Source organism: Balaenoptera physalus (genome assembly GCF_965194825.1).
Source record: "Balaenoptera physalus genome assembly, chromosome: 4".
In the NCBI taxonomy this organism is placed as follows: Eukaryota; Metazoa; Chordata; class Mammalia; order Artiodactyla; family Balaenopteridae; genus Balaenoptera; species Balaenoptera physalus.
In genome coordinates, this window is record NC_138891.1 from 63405824 (window position 1) to 63426933 (window position 21110).

A 21110-nucleotide genomic window follows, 5' to 3' on the forward strand; every position below is an offset into this window, starting at 1 on the left:
GCAAAGAAGCAAGAAGGAGGAAGCTCAGACCCAGAGGGAAGCGGTAGGCGTGGAGGCTGCCGGAGAGGGAGGGAACCACCGCAGCTGGTAACATCCCCATTTCTTCCTAAGACAAAGGCGGCTCTCCTGTAGGAGCCTTAGAGAGAAGTCTGGGGCTGCCCAGTCTCTGGGGTAGAGGGACTATCAACTCTGGCTCTGGGGACAGACATTGCTGTCTCTCTCTGGCTCCTGCCTGACCCCGCTGGGGATCTGTACCCTCCCTCACCTCTAGCTCTGAAACAAATACTTCCTCAGCCCTGCTGGCAACTCAGCTCCCCTTGAGTCTGACACAAGGTGGCCCATCTTCCTGAGACTTGACTTCTGGGCGTCCAGGACGTATTACTTGGGTCCAGCTCTCTCAGTGACATGTTGGATGGAGGGCCCAGGGTGACCGAGACAGGGCGGCACCTGGCAGCCAGCTACGGGAGCTGGGCACCTGGGTTTCTATGAAGGCCTTTTCCTGCACAGAGGTACTTTCTCTCTGAAAACCCTGACCATCATGGGGTAATGTTTACGAGAGAGAGAATTAAGAGAAGAAAAGCAGGATTCAATAATGTGAATACTATTGTGAGTTTAGCAATCGACACAGAAGGAGAGAAATGCACCGACACACCCAGAAGGATTATCCTGGGTAGTACTATTGTGGGAGATTTGTCTTCTCTCTACTTTTCCATATGTTCCAGGTTTCCTACAGTGAACAAATATTAGTTTTTTAAGGAAAAAAATGTTGATTTTAGAAAATGTTCATCTGAAAACTTGCAAACAATAATAAAAATGTTAACATATATTTAAAAGATGGGAAGGAAAAAACCCTCAAAGTTCACTTTGCTTCATTGTGGGTAGAATGTCACCTGACTCTCCAAATATGAAGTCTGCACACCCCCCCGCCCCCAGTCTCGCAGTTCCCCTTGCCCTGTTTATTCTTCTTCATGCTGTTTATTACGACCTGATATATTTTACGCCTATTGAATTGTCTCCTTTCTGCCTTCCCCACTAGCATGGAAGCGACACAAGAACAAGGGCTCTGTCAGTTCTGTTCATCTCTGCAGCCCAGAGCAGACCTGGCACTAAAAAGGTCTGAGCCCAGTACATGTTTGTTGACTGAACGAATGGTCAGCCTGTGAGCGATTTTAATTTTCTTCTTCATACATTTCTGAGATTTCAGCTATTTTCCAATGAACTTTTATTACTTTTGTGAGTAGAAGAAAAATGAATCAATATTATTTTTTCCTCCATGGAAATAGCACAATGGAGTGACATCTCAATTATGATATTTGGGAGTGAGCTTCTTTTATAATGAAGCTGGCATTCTTTTAAGTCTCAAAAACACATGAGAAATCCGCTGGTGTGAGTCATATGTCTGCCTGGCCAGATTCCTGCTGAGCTGGGTGAGAGCACAGATGTGTAGAGAAAGCTGCTCATTGTCTGCAGGGCCACCAAAGGTACACAGGGCCAACTGTGTGAATTCGCTCCCCACAATGCTAGCTGGAAGCCTGTGCTCTGTGTGTCTTTCCCTCTTTCCCCATCTGCTCACCTTTGGATCTTTGGTCAGTAGGTGCAGAGACACGTTTGCCAACAGGGTTCCTGAAATTAGATCTAGTCCACCTGAATTAGATCTCCTGAATTAGGCGCTTGCCCTCTCCTCAGTGGGGTCCCTGCTCCCCTGGGAAGATAAGATGGGGCTGGTCTGGTTCCAGCTGTTGAAGTTTCTGGGGAAGAATGAGGCATCTTTTGTCCTCCAACATCTGGAGCCTGCCCCTCCAGGATGGGTCTGCCAGCCCCTTTCTGCTCCCCGTTCCTTCCCTTGCTCCCCTTCTCTCTCTAACTTAACCATTTGCCACGCAGCTCCCAGAGCCTGTTTTCTATGCTCAGGAACATGGCTTCTTCTCCTTCTTCTTTTTAAATCTATTTACTTAATTTACTTATTTTTGGCTGCCTTGGGTCTTCGTTGCTGTGCGCAGGCTTTCTCTAGTTGTGGCGAGCAGGGGCTACTCTTCGTTGTGGTGCTTGGGCTTCTCATTGCGGTGGCTTCTCTTGTTGCGGAGGACAGGCTCTAGGCGCTCAGGCTCAGTAGTTGTGGCACACGGCCTTTTGGCCTTAGTTGCTCCGCAGTATGTGGGATCTTCCCGGATCAGGGCTCGAACCCGTGTCTGCTGCATTGGCAGGCGGAGTCTTAACCACCGCGCCACCAGGGAAGCCCCCTTCTTCTTGTTCTTCTTCCCTGCCCACCACCAGTTTTAAGAACTGAAACAGTCTCAGTAACCTACCTCTCCCTCTGTGTTCCCACCATCTTCCACGTTTCTTTAGCGGCCTTACTGCTGGAACTCCTCACAGATCCCTTTCTCTCTAAGCTCAGGCCTCCACTAAGTGCCTTGGTCCCCCTTCCCCTCTCCAGAATCTGCTGCCAGTTATGCCAGCCCTGCCCCCTTTCCCCTCAGGGCAGAAGGGAACAGAGTCACTTTTGTTTTTAAACAAGTTCTCCATCCTTCTATAATTAACATAGAAAACAGAAACAAAAAGAACCAAAAAATGAAGGCATCTGAAATCCTCACAATATACAAATGTGGAGGAGAGCCACTATGATGGACTCTTTTCTTTCTCTCTTTCTCTTACATTCAACTCTCCAGCCTCAGGCACAAATGCACACAGCCTTCCCCCACCTCCCGCAAGAGACCCAACTCTGTTCCTACTCCCATCTACAGCTTTAAATGGATCTTGAGTGTGCAGACTGGATTAATTATGACCTTGGATCATGACAAACTCTCATTGTTGGTCCATGATTGATGTTTCATTTTATTTACTTATTGATATGCCCATGAACCTGCTACTAGTTTTAAGAACTAAAACATTTTCAGTAACCTACATCTACCTCTGTGTTCCCACCATATTTTATTCTGTTGCCCCCTTCACTCCCCCACCCCTGTGGGGTTCATCTTCTTGAATTTTGTGTTTATTATTACCATACTTTTATTTATTTATTTTAAGATTTTTTTTTTTGATGTGGACCATTTTTTTTTTAAAGTCTTTACTGAATTTGTTACAGTATTGCTTCTCTTTTATGTTTTGGTCTTTTTTTTTTGGCCGCGAGGCATGTGGGATCTTAGCTCCCCAACTAAGCTGGGACCGAACCCGCAACCCCTGCATTGGAAGGCGAAGTCTTAACCACTGGACCACCAGGGAAGTCCCTATTATTATCATACTTTTAAAAGTAGCTGTATCCCAACTTTTGGGAAAGGTCAAGGATAGACAATGTACTTTTTAAGAAGAACAATAAGAAAGGGAGACTCGGGACTTCCCTGGTGGCTCAGTGGTTAAGACTCTGTGCTCCCAGTGCAGGGGGGCTGGGTTTGATCCCTGGTCAGGGAACTAGATCCCACATGCATGCTGCAACTAAGAGTTCACATGCCACAACTAAGGAGTCCACATGCTGCAACTAAGGAGCCGGTGAGCCGCAACTAAGACTCGGCGCAACCAAATAAATAAATAAATTGTTTTTAAAAAAAGGGAGATTTTCCTACCAGATATCAGTAATGCAATGGGGCTGGGAACACTGGGTTATCCATCCAACTCATGTTCATCTCCTCCCATTTCCCCTTCCCATACCTCCTCCTGCATTCCAGAAGCAGCCAGAGGAGAAACCCTGGAATCCCCTCAGAGAGACCTGGAAACCATACTCACAACGTAAGCTAGACAGACGGGAAGGCTGATAGATTGACAGCATAGAAAAACCATCCCAGTAATAGCTGGCAGGTTTACTTGGGGACAAGGAACATGGCTCCTGAGATAGGAATTACACTGTGGATCCCAGGACATTGCAGTGTCACCCACCTAGTGGGCATCCTCACAGAGCTCTTTATAGGAACAAGACAAAGCGCAGCTGGGGACAGAAGGACAGTCTTTAGATTAGATGTCTCCATCCTGTAGCACGGCCTCTGCCCTGAGCGTCTCAAGCTCTCTGTTTCTGTCACCTGTGGGGCACGGCTGGTATCTGGCCCCTGGAAATCCCAACCAGGAGGAGTAGCGACAGTGCCAGAGGCTGCAGAGGCCACAGACAGCGGCCAGCACAGCAGCCCCTAAGCCCAGCTGCCAGCAGAACAAAGTAGTGAGAAAGGCGAGGTCCGCGGGGCTGTCTGCCCACTAGGGCTGCCCAGAAAGTGGGGCATACAGTATCGAGGTCACCTGCAGCAGCCAGGAGCCAGACACCAGCATCAGCCAGGCCTTGAGCACCCAGAGTGGGGGCTGGTCAGGGACCCAGACCTCGACGATGAGCACCAGGGCCAGCAGGAAGGCAGGCAGCATCAGCACGGTGTGCACTCGGATCTCCAGGGCGTTCTTGTGCTCGATGCGGGCCACCATTTCCAGCAGCTTCACAACCAGGGCCAAGGCTGTGGCCGCCCGCTCCAGCTTCATGCTCCGCTGAGCCAGCCATGCCTGGCTGGTGAGCTCCACCAGGGCACTGAGCAGGAAGAAGCCAAAGATGGTGGCATGCTGCCACGCATTGTGATGCTGGAAAGGCCGCCGAGGAGCCTCCCAGTCTATCAGGGGAAAACAGTTGGTTCCGGGTGGGAAGAAGAACTCTCCCAAGATCAGTATCTTGCCAGCGCCCATCTTCACCATTCCCTCTGCACGTACCCGCTGCCACCACCTCTAGCCTTGCTTGTCCCTTGCGGGGAGTGGGGGGAAGAGGAGCTTCTGGCTCCGCGAGAGGGCCCGGGACACCATCACTGTATAGTAGAGCCCACTGTGATAGATGAGCAGCGCCAGAGCCAGGTGTCCCAAGAGAGTGCCCATGCCTCGGCCAGCAGCCTGCTTGGGAGTGGGGGGCTGGGGCTTGTGAGGGACTCTCCCCACCTATCAACTGTCAGAAGAGGCCCTGCTGGCCCCTCCTCTGTTGCCCACACAGGAGGAGGGCACAGGCCCCATGTGGGCCCACGTCATTTTCAGGTAGCTGAGAGCTGGCCGGGCTCCTCCCTGATGGCAGGGCTCCAGAACAGGGCGGTACCGCTACAACAAACACGACTCTGCTCCCTTCCTCAGCCCTGAGCCTTTTTCCCACTGTTAGAAGAATGCATGTGAAGTACTTGGCGCCCTGGTAGTACAATAGATGATACTTATTGTCATTTATTATTAGTCCAAGTGGAACAACCCAGGTTTCACCAGCCAGTGAATACAAACCCAGGCTTACTACCATTGATGGCCAAGTTCTCCACCCTTACCCGAGCCCCTGTGTGCTTGCCCTTCCCCAGGTCTTTCAGTGGCTCTAAGGGAAGGGCTGTGGCTGAGGTTCTGGACGTTGCTTTCCGCTGCACCACCTGCACTGGAGCTGCTTCTGAGCCTTGATTCTGCAGCTGCAGGCCCTGACAGCTCTGGCTGGGCTGCCCTGCCAAGGCACAGTGGTGGTGACAGAGCCACTGACACTCAGTTCCTCCTGCCCTGAGATGCCACGACCTGTCTTTCTGCACCATCCCCTGCCCTCTGTCCTGGTCACCGGGTCTTGGCTCTGCCTTCTTGCTCCTTCTCTGGACACTCCCCTACTGCTACTCTGAGCAAGGCCCTGCCTGGAACAGACACTGTCTTTGGGTTCTTGACATGTAGCAAAGGAGAACTACAAGTGTGTAAAACCTCACAATAGGGGTGGAGAGGACAACACCGAGGCCAGTAGAGATTGGGGCAAATGGGGGAATCAAGGAGGAGGTGGCATTTGAATCATGTCTTGATGGTTTAGACATTGCAAGTGGAGGGCCCTGGGGTGGGAAATACAAGAGGTAAGTGTAGGCTCAGGGGCTGAAGCAGGGAGATGGGGGGTGGGGCAGAAGGGGAGAATAGACTGGCAGGTCTGGGCAGCCAGGGGTGGGGTGGAGGTTTGGGGGGGCTTAACTATTGGACCACCCATTTCTATGGGACAAAGAGTCCCAGAACTTGGGACTGAGAGGTGACCTGGGCAGGGGCTGTGAGCTGCCCACTGGGAAATGCCTGGTAGCCTCTGCTGGAGTGCCTTCCTGTACTGTCTCCTGTACATGTGCATCAGGTAGACAGGAGGACAAGTGATGTCCAGTGGTGTGAGGGACCTGGGCTGGGGAGAAGAGACCAGAGGTCAAGGGAAAGTAGAGATTGGGGGAGAAAGCACGTGGATCGGTCTCTTTTGGGAGCAGGGGAACAGCCAACTGGATGCCCAAGCCAGAAACCAAGGCATCGTCCTGGTCTCCTCCCTTCATCCAGCCCCACAGTCAGTCCCTTACCATGTCCAGCCAGTTCCTCCTCCTGCAGAGGTAGACCTTCCTTTTCCTCTGACCACCCCGCCTTGGCTCTCTGCTGGCCCATGTCCTCTCTACCTCCTGGTTTCTCTTTTCCATACGGCTGCCAGAATACGAATATTCACACCTGATCGTGTCATTTTCCTGATGAACATTTTTCAGGTGTCTTGTGTCGGCTGTAGGCTGGAGTTCTGTGGCCAGGCAAACAAGGTCCTGTGTGACCTGTCCCCTTTGATCACTCATGCCTGCATTCCGCCACCTGCCAATATTATGCTTCAGCTTCTCTGGATTCTCTGTATTTTTCTAGAACATGCCCATGTTTTGCATTGCCTTGGTCTTTGACCATTTGGTTCCCTCTCTCTGCAATATCCCCTCCCACCTTATCTTCGTGGTAAACTTCTACCCAACACCACTTTATTAACCAGAGAAGCAACTCTATGTTTTGACTGTACTCTGCACAGGCTCACACGAAAACTGATATCACAGGTGATATATCACCAGTTCTCAGGCTGTCTTGTCATCATCTCTGCTGCGCTGGGAGATGCTCCTCTCAGATACCTCTTCCAGAAAGGACTCGCTGCCCAGCCGCCAAGCATTTGGTGCGCTAACAACTTCAGTTGTAGTCTCCTTCAGGGTCAACCTCAGTTTTCCAGCTGAGGGCACATCCCTTCACGGTGGCCTCCAGCTAGCAGCCCGACAAGGTGGTGTCATAAGGGCCCGGCCATTTCCCCCCCGCGCTGGATTCTCTAATGGGTGACATGTGCTCCGGAGCTCCCTGACGGGCAGGCAGAGACCTCAGCAGGCCTGCATCATAGCTGGAGAATTCTCCCTGCCCACTCCAGCTTTTGCCTTTTTCTTTTCCCAAGTCCTACTCGCCAATAAAACTTTTGGACTCCTAACTCCATCTCAGCATCTGTTTTCAGGAGTGGTCCAAGAGATTAGTCAGTAAGATGGAGTTTGGGGACTGATCACTCCATCACCCAGCTGGCCATGAGGACCACATCCCAGCCCCCAGCTCGGGCTGGTATTCCCACTGTTAAACATTTCACTGGTGGTGACTTGGGAGAATGTGCAGGTAGAGAATAATGAACTAGCCTGTGTGATGATCAGGCATTTGAAAGGAAGGCAGAGGCATTTGAAAGGTATGCGTGTGTACGTAATTGTACACACATGCCTGCACACACATGCGTGGATAGATGGGAATGAATAGTTGGGTTGATAACCCACAGACACATAATGAAAAGCTGAGGGCAATTAACAAACAACTGAAAACAAGTGTGAGAGCCTGAGAGTTTCTTTGGCATCTTACAAAGAATCTTTCATCTCATACAGTGGGTGAAGAAAAAAGAGCTGGAGTTGAAGGTCAGGATTTAGACAGATAGACAGAGTGGCTGAGTGGTATAATATAGCTCCAAAGATGGTTGAATCCTGACCCAAGGCAGGTCTGTGGGACCATGACACATTGGTTGGATACCGTGGAAGACACCGAATCCCTGAACTTCTGCCTCTGAGTGGTGTGGCAGGCGATATCACCAGTGAATCCTGTGATTATGCCTTGTTTCCTTTGCTGTAAGGGAATGCCCTGGTTGGATGTTGTATTGACTATATTTTCTCGTTTCCTGTATTCTTGATCCTCTGGCATTTGGGGACTTGATGTTGGAGAGACTGCCCCTCCCAAGGCTCACAAATTCCTAGAGATAGCAGACAACTTCCCTGCAAGTGCGCCTTTGACATACGAACCAACCAATCCAGAGCTCATCTCCAACTAGCTCCTTTATCAAACTTTCACATACCTTGTTCCAAATCACCCCAGGGCGAGGTACCAATTATTAACTAGGGTCCACCTCTATAGCCCAGAGCCCAAGGAAGCCATTCAAACTATCCAATCCTAAACTGACTCAGAGTACCGCCCTGCCTTGCCCATTCCTTCTCACAAGAACCCTAATAAAGGCTCAAGCTATGCTCTGCCCCTCTTCTGCATCCTGAACAACACTGGTCCTTCCCTAGGTGGTCCTGTGTGGCACGGCATGGAAGGCCCCTGTTTCTAGAAATCTGTGAGTATAAATTTCTTCCTTCATGACAATCATTTTCACATCTGCATGTCTCACCATACATGATTAAAACAAATCTTGGGTACAGTTTTAGAAAAGATGTGTGTTGTACGGGATTCAGCATCCGTGAATCAGGCATTCCATAACCTTTTTATGGGCATGAAAGGCAAACCTACACCTAGACTAGATGTCTATCCCTGTGAGAATGAACTGTTGACCTTTGAGGATAGAAGGGACCCGATGTAGTCAACCTGCTACCATGTGGCTGGTTGGTCTCCTCATGGAATAGCACACACGGGGCTTAGCACTGGTCTGTGTTGCTGGCCAATTGGACATTCAGAAGCAGCAGCAGCTAGATTGTCCTTGTTAAGTGTGAATCCATGCTGTGGGGCCCTTGCATAGCCTCTGTCTCTGCCATCATTGTTACTTTGTTCATGTGTCCATCGTGCTGGCAATGGGGTGGCTACCGATAAAAGCTGCCTGAGTCATTTTGTTTGCATGGTGCCTCTTCCATGGTGGATGCTTTCTTGGACCAATCCTGGTACCAAGTGTTACAGGTTGGGCTCTCCAGGAAGCAGTGGTTGAGACAGAGTTAGGCATGCAGAGTTAGGTGCAGGGGTTTCATTGGAGGGTAACATCTGTGACAGGAAAGAGGGCAGTATTGAGCAGGGGGGGCCGTCAGATGGAAATGCAAAGATGATAAACTGCCGCCCAGTGGGGCAGCTCCAGAGCAAAGACTGGTGCAAAGCTAGGCCCTGTGGCGCCACCTTGCTCAGTTATGGGCTGGGGCCCATGCCGATGAAATGAACAGCTGGAGACGGTCAGCAATCACACTCCTCCCAGCTGGTCAGCACGTCTTTTCTTGAAGGAGGATCTGGATGGTGCATTTCCTTGTTTCCAGGAGCTCAGACTCCTCAAGAACCAGGGCTTGGGTCATACCACAGGTAAACCACTGAGACCGCAGAGGCAGTAGCTGAGGGCAAGGGGAATTTAGAATGCATGGTAGAGGAGGGAGGCGAAGGGTACCAGCTGTGGCCCCAAGACCACCTGCAGTGAATGGGGTCTCTATTTCATCCCCCTAACTTCCCTCTTGTAGATTTTCCTGAAAGAAGACAGGCCCCCAGAGTCTGCCTCATGTGTGTGGAAAAGCGGGTCCACGCAGCACAAGGCGTGCACTGTGGCAGGCACAGAGCTGCACTGCCTGCTTCTCTCCTTCGAGAAGCTTCGAGGATTGAGGTGAGCTTACAGCCTCAGCGTCTGGGTCCACATTGAAGGTCAGTTTCAATTTCTGAGCTGAGCCCAGCCAATGTGAGCATGACGATGGCATAGGGCCTGGCTACTTCTGCCCAGTGAGGGACTCTGAACAGGAAACCTTGGACATCTTTGTTCCAGAGCTCCCGTGGGGCTGGTGGAAACTGACATGCCTGCGTCGCGATGGCTGTCCATCCCGTCCTTCTTCCTCCCCCTTCTTTCATTGCGTTACAAGCTGGTGGGCCTTTGTTCCTCCCAGCTCAGTCAGCCTCTGCTTCTCAGAGAACTCCAACGGCACAGTCTGCGTGGCATTCTCCCGTCTGATCTCTGAGGGCTCCTGGGATTGTGGTCTGACTGAATGACCAGCCGAGCACCTAGCTCGTCTGTCAGGACTGTGCTTCGTGCCCGTGGCAGGGGCTCTGGGATTCTGCGTGTGTTCTCAGAGAGTGTGTGGCCTGGGGGCCACTTGGGGTGGAACTAGTTAAACAAGAGCAGCCAGAGGGTACTTTTGTGAGATTGTGATTCTCAGGGACAGCTTTAGGCTAGAGGATGTTGGCCACCAGGTGGGGCCTCTGCAGTGTGGACTGCATCTGGGCCTGGCTCCCTCCCCACCAGACTTTCCCCTGCTCCCCTGAGGGCCGGGTGAGGAAAGAGAGATTCTGGATTAGGTGTCAAGGACTGGGATAGGAAGAGGCCAGGAGAGCCCCAGCACCTCCCAAACAGGAGCTGTGGTCCAGAGAGCAGCTGGTGCCACGGAGGGACCGACAGCAGGGGACAGCGTTTCATAGAGTGCTGGGGGCAGGGGGACCCTCTGTGGTCTGGCTGGTGAGAACTTTCTAAATAAGTTTTTTTATTGCAGTATAATTGATATGTAAAATTATATTAGTTTCAGGTATACAACATAATGATTCAATATCTGCATATATTGCAAAATGATCACCAGAATAAGTCTAGTTAACATCCATCACCACACAGAGTTACAAACATTGTTTTCTTGTGATGAGAACTTTGAAGATCTACTCTCTTAGCAATTTTCAAATATGCAAGACAGTGTTATTAACTATAGTCACCATGCTGTACATTACATCCCAGGACTTATTTTCTATCAGAGGTCTTTATGGCTACAGAGCGGGGCTCCTGGAGGGAGAAGAGAGCAAAGAATCAAACTGCCTCTTTCAGCCTCTCCAGGCAAAGCACAGATGCACCATGAGGGACTGGGGGTCCCTACCAATAGCCACACCCCGGCCACCTTATGGAATTATTGTCATCATATGTTCTATTAGGGGAAATCACGTGAAACTGCCATTTTTGTAGGTCAAAAAACAGTGAAATACTGGCAGTTTTACTTGGTCCAATTTAACATAGAGAGTTGAATTGAAGTTAGGGGTATACATATTTATTCCCAGGATAGGTATCTATTTATGGACCTTCCCGTAACCACTATTCCTGGAGCCTTCTACTGGTCAGGCATCAAACAGAAGTCTTTCTGTGCATTCTCTGATTCTGTACTCACAGCAGCCCAAAGAGGTTGTACAATTATTATCCCTGTTTTTCAGATGAAGAAAGAGAGGCACAATCAAGTAGCATGCCTAGGGACAGAAGTGGGAGGTAGACCTACATCTGTCTGACCTGTAGACCCATGTTCTTGACCCCTGCACAGACTGCCCTGTCAAAGTCCTCTGCGGCCTCCAGGGGGTGAAGTGGGATTGGGGACTGGACATTTGAGTGGAAGAACTATTCAGAGAGCTCTACACCAAGTGGCCCCTATGCAACCATTAGGGTCAGATATGTATAGACTTTGTGTGGTTGAAAGCTTAAAAAGTTTGTGGGACCCTCTTTTGGAAAAATAATACCAAAAAGATCTCACTTTTGTAGATTTTGCCTAAACATGTGTCCATATGAACATTTTGCTAAGGCCTCTCGCCTGGCCTTAGAAGGAACTTGTGCAGGGGAAGAGTGCTGAAGCTAAGCTTTGTTATCAAGGTTCTGATGCCCAGAGGGGTGCGACGGGAAGCAGCTGCCCTCACGGAACAGGCCTGGGCGGGCAGGGGCTCTGTCTGGCACAAACAAGGAAAGTCCAGCGCACCTGTAAGTTCCACCCGGGACCCAGGGAGATTGTATAAACGGAGATCCAGGTCGCCTGTGCCTTTTACACAGGCCAGATTCTGAGAAGGGGGTCCAGCGTCTGCGGGGTAGGGGTGGGGTGGAGGATGTGTGTGGAAAGCCCTACACGGTGTTGGCATTTCTTTGGCTGAGAGCACTGCAGCTCCCACTTGAGGCCACTAGGGGGAGATGCTCCTCTGGGAACTGTTTGCGAAGACCCTCGCTCTCCCAGTCCCCCTTCCAAGGCACCCAGAGTCCCTGGGCCACTCACACTGTCATCATCAGGCCCAGTTCTGCTGATGAGGCCTCATCTGCATCCTGTGGCCTCCTGTTTCAAGGAGCAACTCACACGGGGAGGGACTACAAAGATGGAAGGAACGTGTGGATTCTCCCTGGATGATGTGAAGGAGGAACATTTTCTTCCCTAAGGAGCCCCTGACCTTTTACAAAATTCCATGAGTTAAAACTTAGCTAAATGTTTAAATTAGAAAAATAGAAAATTCAATCTGTGTTTAACTCAAGTTTAAGAATAGGAAACGTTAAACTATTGTGTAGGTACATCTGGATTCTGTGCTGTAATTTGGGGAGGAAGACGTCCGGGCTCCCAGGAGGGCCATATCCTGCATGGGGTCTGTCTCCTCACAGCTGTGGGCTCCTGGAAACCACTAATGGTCTTTGTTCACTTGATAGCCCCTGACCCAGCACACTAGGTCTTGATCAGTGTTTCCAGGATGAACAGGGGATCAGAGAAAGAAGGGGACAGAAAATGGGAGGGAAGGAAATGATGAGATAAGGACAGAGAGACAGAGACTGACTATAGCTTATTCAAAAGAACTTTGTATATATTTTGCAGGACTTTAGAAATAAAAAAGAGACAGGGATATAAAGATGAATAAGTTGGTATTCCTGCTCTCTGGTGATTCAGTTTCTTATGAAAAAGAAAGATATGCCAGTAACAGTGGTGTTGGGCAAAGAATAGGGGCCGTCCCCAGGGAGACCTCTTGGTATGACGTGCACTCTGTCAGTGGCTATGAGCGTCAAGCTATCTGGTCAAAGTGTTCAGAACCTTGCTTGACATTTGGTTCTTTGTAGGTGACATGTCAGTGTGTTTGTTTATATCTCTGGAATCTTTTAACCATCTCTGTATCCCCAGCATCTTGAACTTCCACAAAAATGATGTAAGTATGCCTCAGTGGCGTTATTTTTCATTCATTGTTCTGGGATCTTGGATAGAAGTCAAACGTTCTTCAGCTCTAGGAAATTTTCTTGTTTTATTTTTTGAAAATACTCCCCCCCACCATGTTTCTATTTCCAGTTTCTAGGGCTTTTATTAGTCAGATGTTGGAATCCTGGACTGATCCTCTATAGCTCTTTTCTCTCACACTTCCTATTTTGTTGTTTTTTACATCTATTTTCTGATCTACTGGTCCTTCTATTGGAATTTTTTTTAATGATCAAAATTTTAATTTCTAAGAGTGTTGTCTTGTTTACGGAATTTTCTGGTTTTAGAGTATCCTGTTCTTTTTTACCCTTGTAATAGTGTCTCAAGTTTCCCTGAGGATACTGTGTATGTGTGTGTGTGTGTGTGTGTGTGTGTGTGTGTGTATATATATATATATATTTTTTTGGCTGTGTTTGGTCTTTGTTGCTGCGTGCAGCCTTTCTCTACTTGTGGCAAGTAGGGGCTACTCTTCATTGCGCTGCATGGGCTTCTCATTTCGGTGACTTCTCTTGTTACAGAGCATGGGCTCTAGGCCTGCGGACTTCAGTAGTTGCAGCACGCGGGCTTAGTAGTTGTGGCACACAGGCCTAGTTGCTCCGCGGCATGTGGGACCTTCCCGGACCAGGAATCTAACCCATGTCCTCTGCACTGGCAGATGGATTCTTAATCACTGTGCCACCAGGGAAGTCCCTGTATGTATATTTTCTCTTGTTCCCAGAGTTAGCCTTGTTTTCTCCAAGGTCATTTTTCCTGTTTTATTTTTCTTTCAACTTTTTATTTAAAAAATGTTCAACTTACATATAAGTTGAAAGAATAGTGCACTGAATGCTCATATGTCCTTTCCCTAACCATCAGTCATTAACATTTTGCCACACTTGCTTTCTCTCTATTTCTAGTTTTTTGTTTTTCTGAATCATTTGAAAATAATTGTAGACATCATGACATTTTAGTCCTAAATACTTCAGCATATATGTCTTTAAAGAATAAGGACATTTTCCTACATACTTCAAGATCATTACCACACTCCAAATGTCTAACACTAATTGAATAATATCTTCTGATACCCAGTTCATATTTAAATTCTACCATTTGTGCCCAAACTTACTTTAATAGCATTTTTTTTTTTAAGATCCAAGATTGGGTCAAGAGTCACATATTGCAGTTAGTTATTATGTTTCTTTATTCTCTTTTAACTTAAAACAGTTCTCCCTTACGAATTTTTTGGGTAGCTTTCATGGTACTGACTTTTTGAAGAGCTTGGGCTAGCCATCTTGTGGAATGTTCTGCACTCTGCATTTTTCTGATTATGTTAAACAGGTTAAACATTTTTGGCAAGTACACTCCCTAGGTAATTTTATGCACTGAAGATTGCATCTCCTTGTTTCATTGTGATTAGATTTAGCTTACACATCCTGGGCAGTAATAATATACATGTGACATTGTGTTCTTTTCAGGACATCACATTTAAAGGCACACATGCTCACTTGCCCATCGCTGGTGATGTTGATTTGGATTACCCAGTCAAGGTGTTGTCTGCTTTATCAATTTGTTTTTTCCTTGCAATTAATAAGCCATCTTTGCGGAGAAATTTTAAGACCTTGTAAATATCCTGCTCCTTATCAACTTCCCTATAGATTTAGCACCCATTTTCCTGAGCCAACTTTTTTACTATGATGATTGCAAAATGATGATTTTCAAACTTAACCATTCCCTCCACATTGATCAGTACTTCCTGGCTCTATAAGATGTCCCAGGTTCATATTGTACTTTCCATGTCCTAGTCCTGGAATCAGCTATTTCTCCAAGGAGCTCTGGTTCCTTTTATTGGTTGCCTTTACTGTTGGAGGATATTTTCACTGCATGCATTGTAGTTATAGGTTAGCAATTTTTTCCCCTTCAGTATTTTAAAGATGTCATTCCATTGTCTTCTGGTTTGCGTTATTTCTAAGTCAATGTTTTATCATTGTTTAATTTTTTTTTTCATTTTTCTTTGCCTTTAAGATTTTTCTATTTATCTTTGGTTTTTAGCATTTGAGCTTCTTGGATCTGTGGGGTGATATTTTCTCATAATATCTGAGATGTTTGAAATGTTTCAACCATTATTTTTTCAAATATATTTTTGCATGCTATACTATCTCACCTCTCCTGGGACTCCAATTACATGTGTTAGACTGCCTAATATTGTCCTACAGGTCACTAAGGCTCTGGTCAATTTTTGCATTTTTTTTCTCCCCGTGATTCACTTTGGATAGGTCTATTGACTTGCCTTCAAGTTCACCGATCTTTTTTTCCTGCAGTGTCTAATCTGCCCTTCAACCCATTTGGCAAATTTTTTATTTCTGATATTGTATTCTTCAATTCTAGAATTTCCATTTGATGCTTTTTAATAGTTTCCCTTTACCTACTGAATTTCCCCAATTGTTCACTCATTATGTTCGGTTTTTCCCTTTAAATCCTTAAATATTTTTATAATGGCTTTTTAAAAGTCTGTGTCTGTTAATTCCAACACCTCTTATCATGTTTGAGTTTGTTTCTCTTAACCTTTTTTCCTTGATTTTGAATCACATTTTCTGCTACTTCACCTGTCCACTGATTTTTGATTGTCATGTGTACATTGTACATTCTACACTGTGGGAATTATGCGGCTTTTCTTTAAAGTTTGTTGAGGTTCATTTTAGTAGGCAATCGATTTACTGGTGAATCAATTTGATTTTTTTCTTCAAGACTTGTTTTAAGCCTTGTTAGGACTGGTTTAGAGTATTCCTTACTGAAGAGCTAGACTAGCTCTGCTCCTGAGATGTGGCCTTTCTGAGGCCTTAATTGAACTGCACCACTGTTTGGCCACTCTGGCTGGTTGGAACAGCTATGTCTCCCAGTCCTGTGAGACCGCTGGAATCTCTGTGCGGCTCCCAACTTCTCAGTAGCTGTTCTCTGCCAGGCTTTGCAGACTCTCATCTCTCTATGCTCAGCTGAGTATTCAGTCAACCACTTGAGGGGACCCGCTATGCAGATTTCTGAATCTCCTTCTCTTACAGCTCTCTCCTTTTCAGTACGCTGCCTCACAAATTTCAGCTGTTTCAACAGCCCTAAAATCTAACTTCTGCCTCTTCAGCTCAATGAGCCCACTGTTCTCTGCTTGGGCTCTACCTCTCTGTACTGTGCTCTAGAAACTGTCTCCAGGAAGAAAGCCAGGTTACGGGGGAGCTCATATGGGCGTTTCTTCTCTTAGGGATCACGGTTCTGTACTACCTGTTGTCCCAATGTCTAAAAAAAGTTTCTTTATACATTTTGTCTAGTTTTGTAATTACTTATGGCAGGAGGGCTAGTCCAGTGCTAGTTACTCTGTCATAGCCAGAACTGTTGGAAAATTTTAAATGCCAAATACAGTTCTTAAAAAAACACCACACTTCTTGAACTTTTAATTTCTTCTTTCACCACTGGTAAATTTGATGAACCCATCTGTTTTATGTTCCCTTTTTTCTTCCTTTTTGGTTCTTTTAGATTAATAAAATATTTTCTATAATTTCCTTTTTTTTGGTCAAATTGTCAGTTATACTTTCTTTCACTATTTTTTTAGTTTTGCACTAATGATTATCTAATAGGATGACAACTTGATTTTCTTTACTTTGTATTTGATTTGGAAAATTTGCCAAGAGGATTTTTTTCTTTACCTTTAAAATTGTTTTACTCTGATATATCTCAGAGTTGACTATTCTGGTCAATTTTCCTATGTACATAGGTGCATTCAACATGTAGATTTAGGCCATTTTTACTTTCAGAAAGTTTTCTGGGGTTATATTTCTTTGGGGTTAAACACTTCATATTTATTTAATTTATAATCTACTTTATGGTGGTATAATTCATATAAAATAAAGTTCACCAATTTGAAGTGTGTAATTTGATGAGTTTTGACAAGTCATATATAGTTGTATAATCATTACTACAATCACTATTGGATTATAGTTTTAAATATTAGTTTCATTCCATTGTTCTGTTTTGCTTTTTTAGCAACTCCAATTATATGTATATAAATCTTTTTTGCCTATTCTCTATAGCTATCATCTTTTCTTTGATCATTTTACCTCCTTATTTATTTATTTTTCTCTTGGCTATATCCCTTATTATATTTTCAGTTGAATTTTCATCTCTCTCCTTTGGGCATCTTGTGATTTAATCTTTACTTCTGAAATTTTTTAATTAAAAAAAATTTAAAGATTTTATTGAGATATAATTGACTTGTAACATTATATTACCTTCAGGTGTGCAACATATTGAGTTGATATTTGTATATATTTCTTTTTTCTTTTTATTTAAAAAAATTTTTTTATAAAGCGGGTTCTCATTAGTTATCCATTTTATACACATCAGTGTATACATGTCAATCCCAATCTCCCAATTCATCACACCACCACCCCCACCCCCGCCATTTTCTGCCCTTGATGTCCATACGTTTGTTCTCTACATCTGTGTCTCAATTTCTGCCCTGCAAACTGGTTCATCTGTACCATTTTTCTAGGTTCCACATATACGCATTAATATACGATATTTGTTTTTCTCTTTCTGACTTACTTCACTCTGTATGACAGTCTCTAGATCCATCCATGTCACCACAAATGACCCAATTTTGTTCTTTTTATGGCTGAGTAATATTCCATTGTATATATGTACCACATCTTCTTTATCCATCATCTGTCGATGGGCATTTAGACTGCTTCCATGTCCTGGCAATTGTAAATAGTGCTGCAATGAACATTGGGGTGCATGTGTCTTTTTGAATTATGTTTTTCTCTGGGTATATGCCCAGTAATGGGATTGCTGGGTCACATGATAATTCTATTTTTAGTTTTTTAAGGAAACTCCATACTGTTCTCCATAGTGGCTGTATCAATTTACATTCCCACCAACAGTGCAAGAGGGTTCCCTTTTCTCCACACCCTCTCCAGCATTTGTTGTTTGTAGATTTTCTGATGATGCCCATTCTAACTGGTATGAGGTGATACATCATTGTAGCTTTGATTTGCATTTCTCTAATAATTAGTGATGTTGAGCAGCTTTTCATGTGCCTCTTGGCCATCTGTATGTCTTCTCTGGAGAAATGTCTACTTAGGTCTTCTGCCCATATTTTGATTGGGTTGTTTGCTTTTTTAATATTGAGCTGCATGAGCTGTTTATATACTTTGGAGATTAACCCTTTGTCCATTGATTTGCTTGCAAATATTTTCTTCCATTCTGAGGGTTGTCTTTTCATCTTGTTTATAGTTTCCTTTGCTGTGCAAAAGCTTTTAAGTTTCATTAGGTTCCATTTCTTTTTTTTTTTTTTTATTTCCATTACTCTAGGAAGTGACTCAAAAAAGATCTTGCTGTGATTTATGTCAAAGAGTGTTCTTCCTATGTTTTCCTCTAAGAGTTTTATAGTGTCCAGTCTTACATTTAGGTCTCTAATCCATTTTGAGTTTAATTTTGTGTATGGCGTTAGAGAGTGTTCTAATTTCATTCTTTTACATGTAGCTGTCCAGTTTTCCCAGCACCACTTATTGAAGTGACTGTCTTTTCTCCATTGTATATTCTTGCCTCCTTTGTCATAGATTAGTTGACCATAGGTGTGTGGGTTTATCTCTGGGCTTTCTATCCTGTTCGATTGATCTATATTTCTGTTTTTGTGCCAGTACCATATTGTCTTGATTACTGAAACTTTGTAGTATAGTCTGAAGTCAGGGAGTCTGATTCCTCCAGCTCCGTTTTTTTCCCTCAAGACTGCTTTGGCTATTTGGGGTCTTTTGTGTCTCCACACAAATTTTAAGATTTTTTGTTCTAGTTCTGTAAAAAATGAAATTGGTAATTTGATAGGGATTGCACTGAATCTGTACATTGCTTTGGGTAGTATAGTCATTTTCACAATATTGATTCTTCCAATCCAAGAACAGGGTATATCTCTCCATCTGTTTGTATCATCTTTGATTTCTTTCATCAGTCTTATAGTTTTCTGCATACAGGTATTTTGGCTCCCTAAGTAGGTTTATTCCTAGGTATTTTATTCTTTTTGTTGCAATGGTAAATGGGAGTGTCTCCTTAATTTCTCATTCAGATTTTTCATCATTAGTGTATAGGAATGCAAGAGATTTCTGTGCATTAATTTTGTATCCTGCAAATTTACCAAATTCATTGATCAGCTCTAGTAGTTTTCTGGTGGCATCTTTAGGATTTTCTATGTATAGTATCATGTCATCTGCAAACAGTGATAGTTTTTTTTTTTTTTTAAACAGTGATAGTTTTACTTCTTCTTTTCCAATTTGTATTCCTTTTGTTTCTTTTTCTTCTCTGATTGCCATGGCTAGGACTTCGAAAACTATGTTGCATAATAGTGGTGAGAATGGACATCCTTGTCTTGTTCCTGATCTTAGAGGAAATGCATTCAGTTTTTCACCATTGAGAATGATGTTTGCTGTGGGTTTACCATATATGGCGTTTATTATGTTGAGGTAGTTTCCCTGTATGCCCACTTTCTGGAGATTTTTTATCATAAATAGGTGTTGAATTTTGTCAAAAGCTTTTTCTGCATCTATTGAGATGATCATATGGTTTTTCTTCTTCAATTTGTTAATATGGTGTATCACATTGATTGATTTACGCATATTGAAGAATCCTTGCATCCCTGGGATAAATCCCACTTGATCATGGTGTATGATCCTTTTAATGTGTTGTTGGATTCTGTTTGCTAGTATTTTCTTGAGGATTTTTGCATCTATATTCATGAGTGATATTGGTCTGTAATTTTCTTTTTTTGTAGTATCTTTGTCTGGTTTTGGTATCAGGGTGATGGTGGCCTCATAGAATGAGTTTGGGTGTGTTCCTTCTTCTGCCATTTTTTGGAACAGTTTGAGAAGCATGGGTGTTAGCTCTTCTCTAAATGTTTGATAGAATTCACCTGTGAAGCCATCTGGTCCTGGACTTTTGTTTGTTGGAAGATTTTTAATCACAGTTTCAATTTCATTACTTGTGATTGGTGTTCATATTATCTATTTCTTCCTGGTTCAGTCTTGGAAGGTTATACCTTTCTAAGAATTGGTCCATTTCTTCCAGGTTGTCCATTGTATTGGCATAAAGTTGCTTGTAGTAGTCTCTTAGGATGCTCTGTATTTCTGCGGTGTCTGTTGTAACTTCTTTTTCATTTGTAATTTTATTGCTTTGAGTCCTCTCCCTCTTTTTCTTGATGAGTCTGGCTAATGGTTTATCAATTTTGTTTATCTTCTCAAAGAACCAACTTTTAGTTTTATTGATCTTTGTTATTGTTTTCTTTGTTTCTATTTCATTTATTTCTGCTCTGATCTTTATGATTTCTTTCCTTCTACTAACTTCGGGTTTTGTTTGTTCTTCTTTCTCTAGTTCCTCTAGGTGTAAGATTAGATTGTTTATTTGAGATGTTTGTTGTTTCTTGAGGTAGGATTGTATTGCTCAAACTTCCCTCTTAGAACTGCTTTTGCTGCATCCCATAGGTTTTGGATCATCGTGTTTTCATTGTCGTTTGTCTCTAGGTATTTTTTGATTTCCTCTTTGATTTCTTCAGTGATATCTTGGTTATTTAGTAACGTATTGTTTAGCCTCCGTGTGTTCGTACTTTTTACGTTTTTTTCTCTGTAATTGATTTCTAGTCTCATAGTGTTATGGTCAGAAAAGATACTTGATATGATTTCAATTTTCTTAAATTTCTTGAGGCTTGATTTGTGACCCAAGGTGTGATCTATCCTGGAGAATGTTCCATGCGCACTTGAGAAAAAAGTGTAATCTGCTGTTTTTGGATGGAATGTCCTATAGATATCAATTAAATCTGTCTGGTCTATTGTGTCATTTTAAGCTTGTGTTTCCTTATTAATTTTCTGTTTGGATGATCTGTCCATTGGTGTCAGTGAGGTGTTAAAGTCCCCTACTATTATTGTGTTACTGTCGATTTCCTCTTTTATAGCTGTTAGCAGTTGCCTTATGTATTGAGGTGCTCCTATGTTGGGTGCATATATATTTATAATTGTTATATCTTCTTCTTGGATTGATCCCTTCATCATTATGCAGTGTCCTTCCTTGTCTCTTGTAACATTCTTTATTTTAAAGTCTATTTTATCTGATATGAGAATTGCTACTCCAGCTTTCTTTTGATTTCCATTTGCATGGAATATCTTTTTCCATCCCCTCACTTTC

The 21110-nt window shown here is 44.3% G+C and overlaps 1 pseudogene across 1 annotated transcript in view; it reads right to left on the reverse strand.

Annotated features, from left to right (window-relative positions):
• Positions 1-1207: 1207 nt before the first annotated feature.
• LOC309659613 overlaps positions 1208-21110 on the reverse strand; it is a 62406-nt pseudogene continuing 42503 nt past the window's right edge. The window contains exons 3-4 of the transcript in view: positions 5256-5419; positions 1208-4686 (exon numbers count right to left, since the gene is read on the reverse strand). The product of the transcript in view is annotated as an uncharacterized misc_RNA (transcript). The remainder of the gene's footprint in view (positions 4687-5255; positions 5420-21110) is intronic.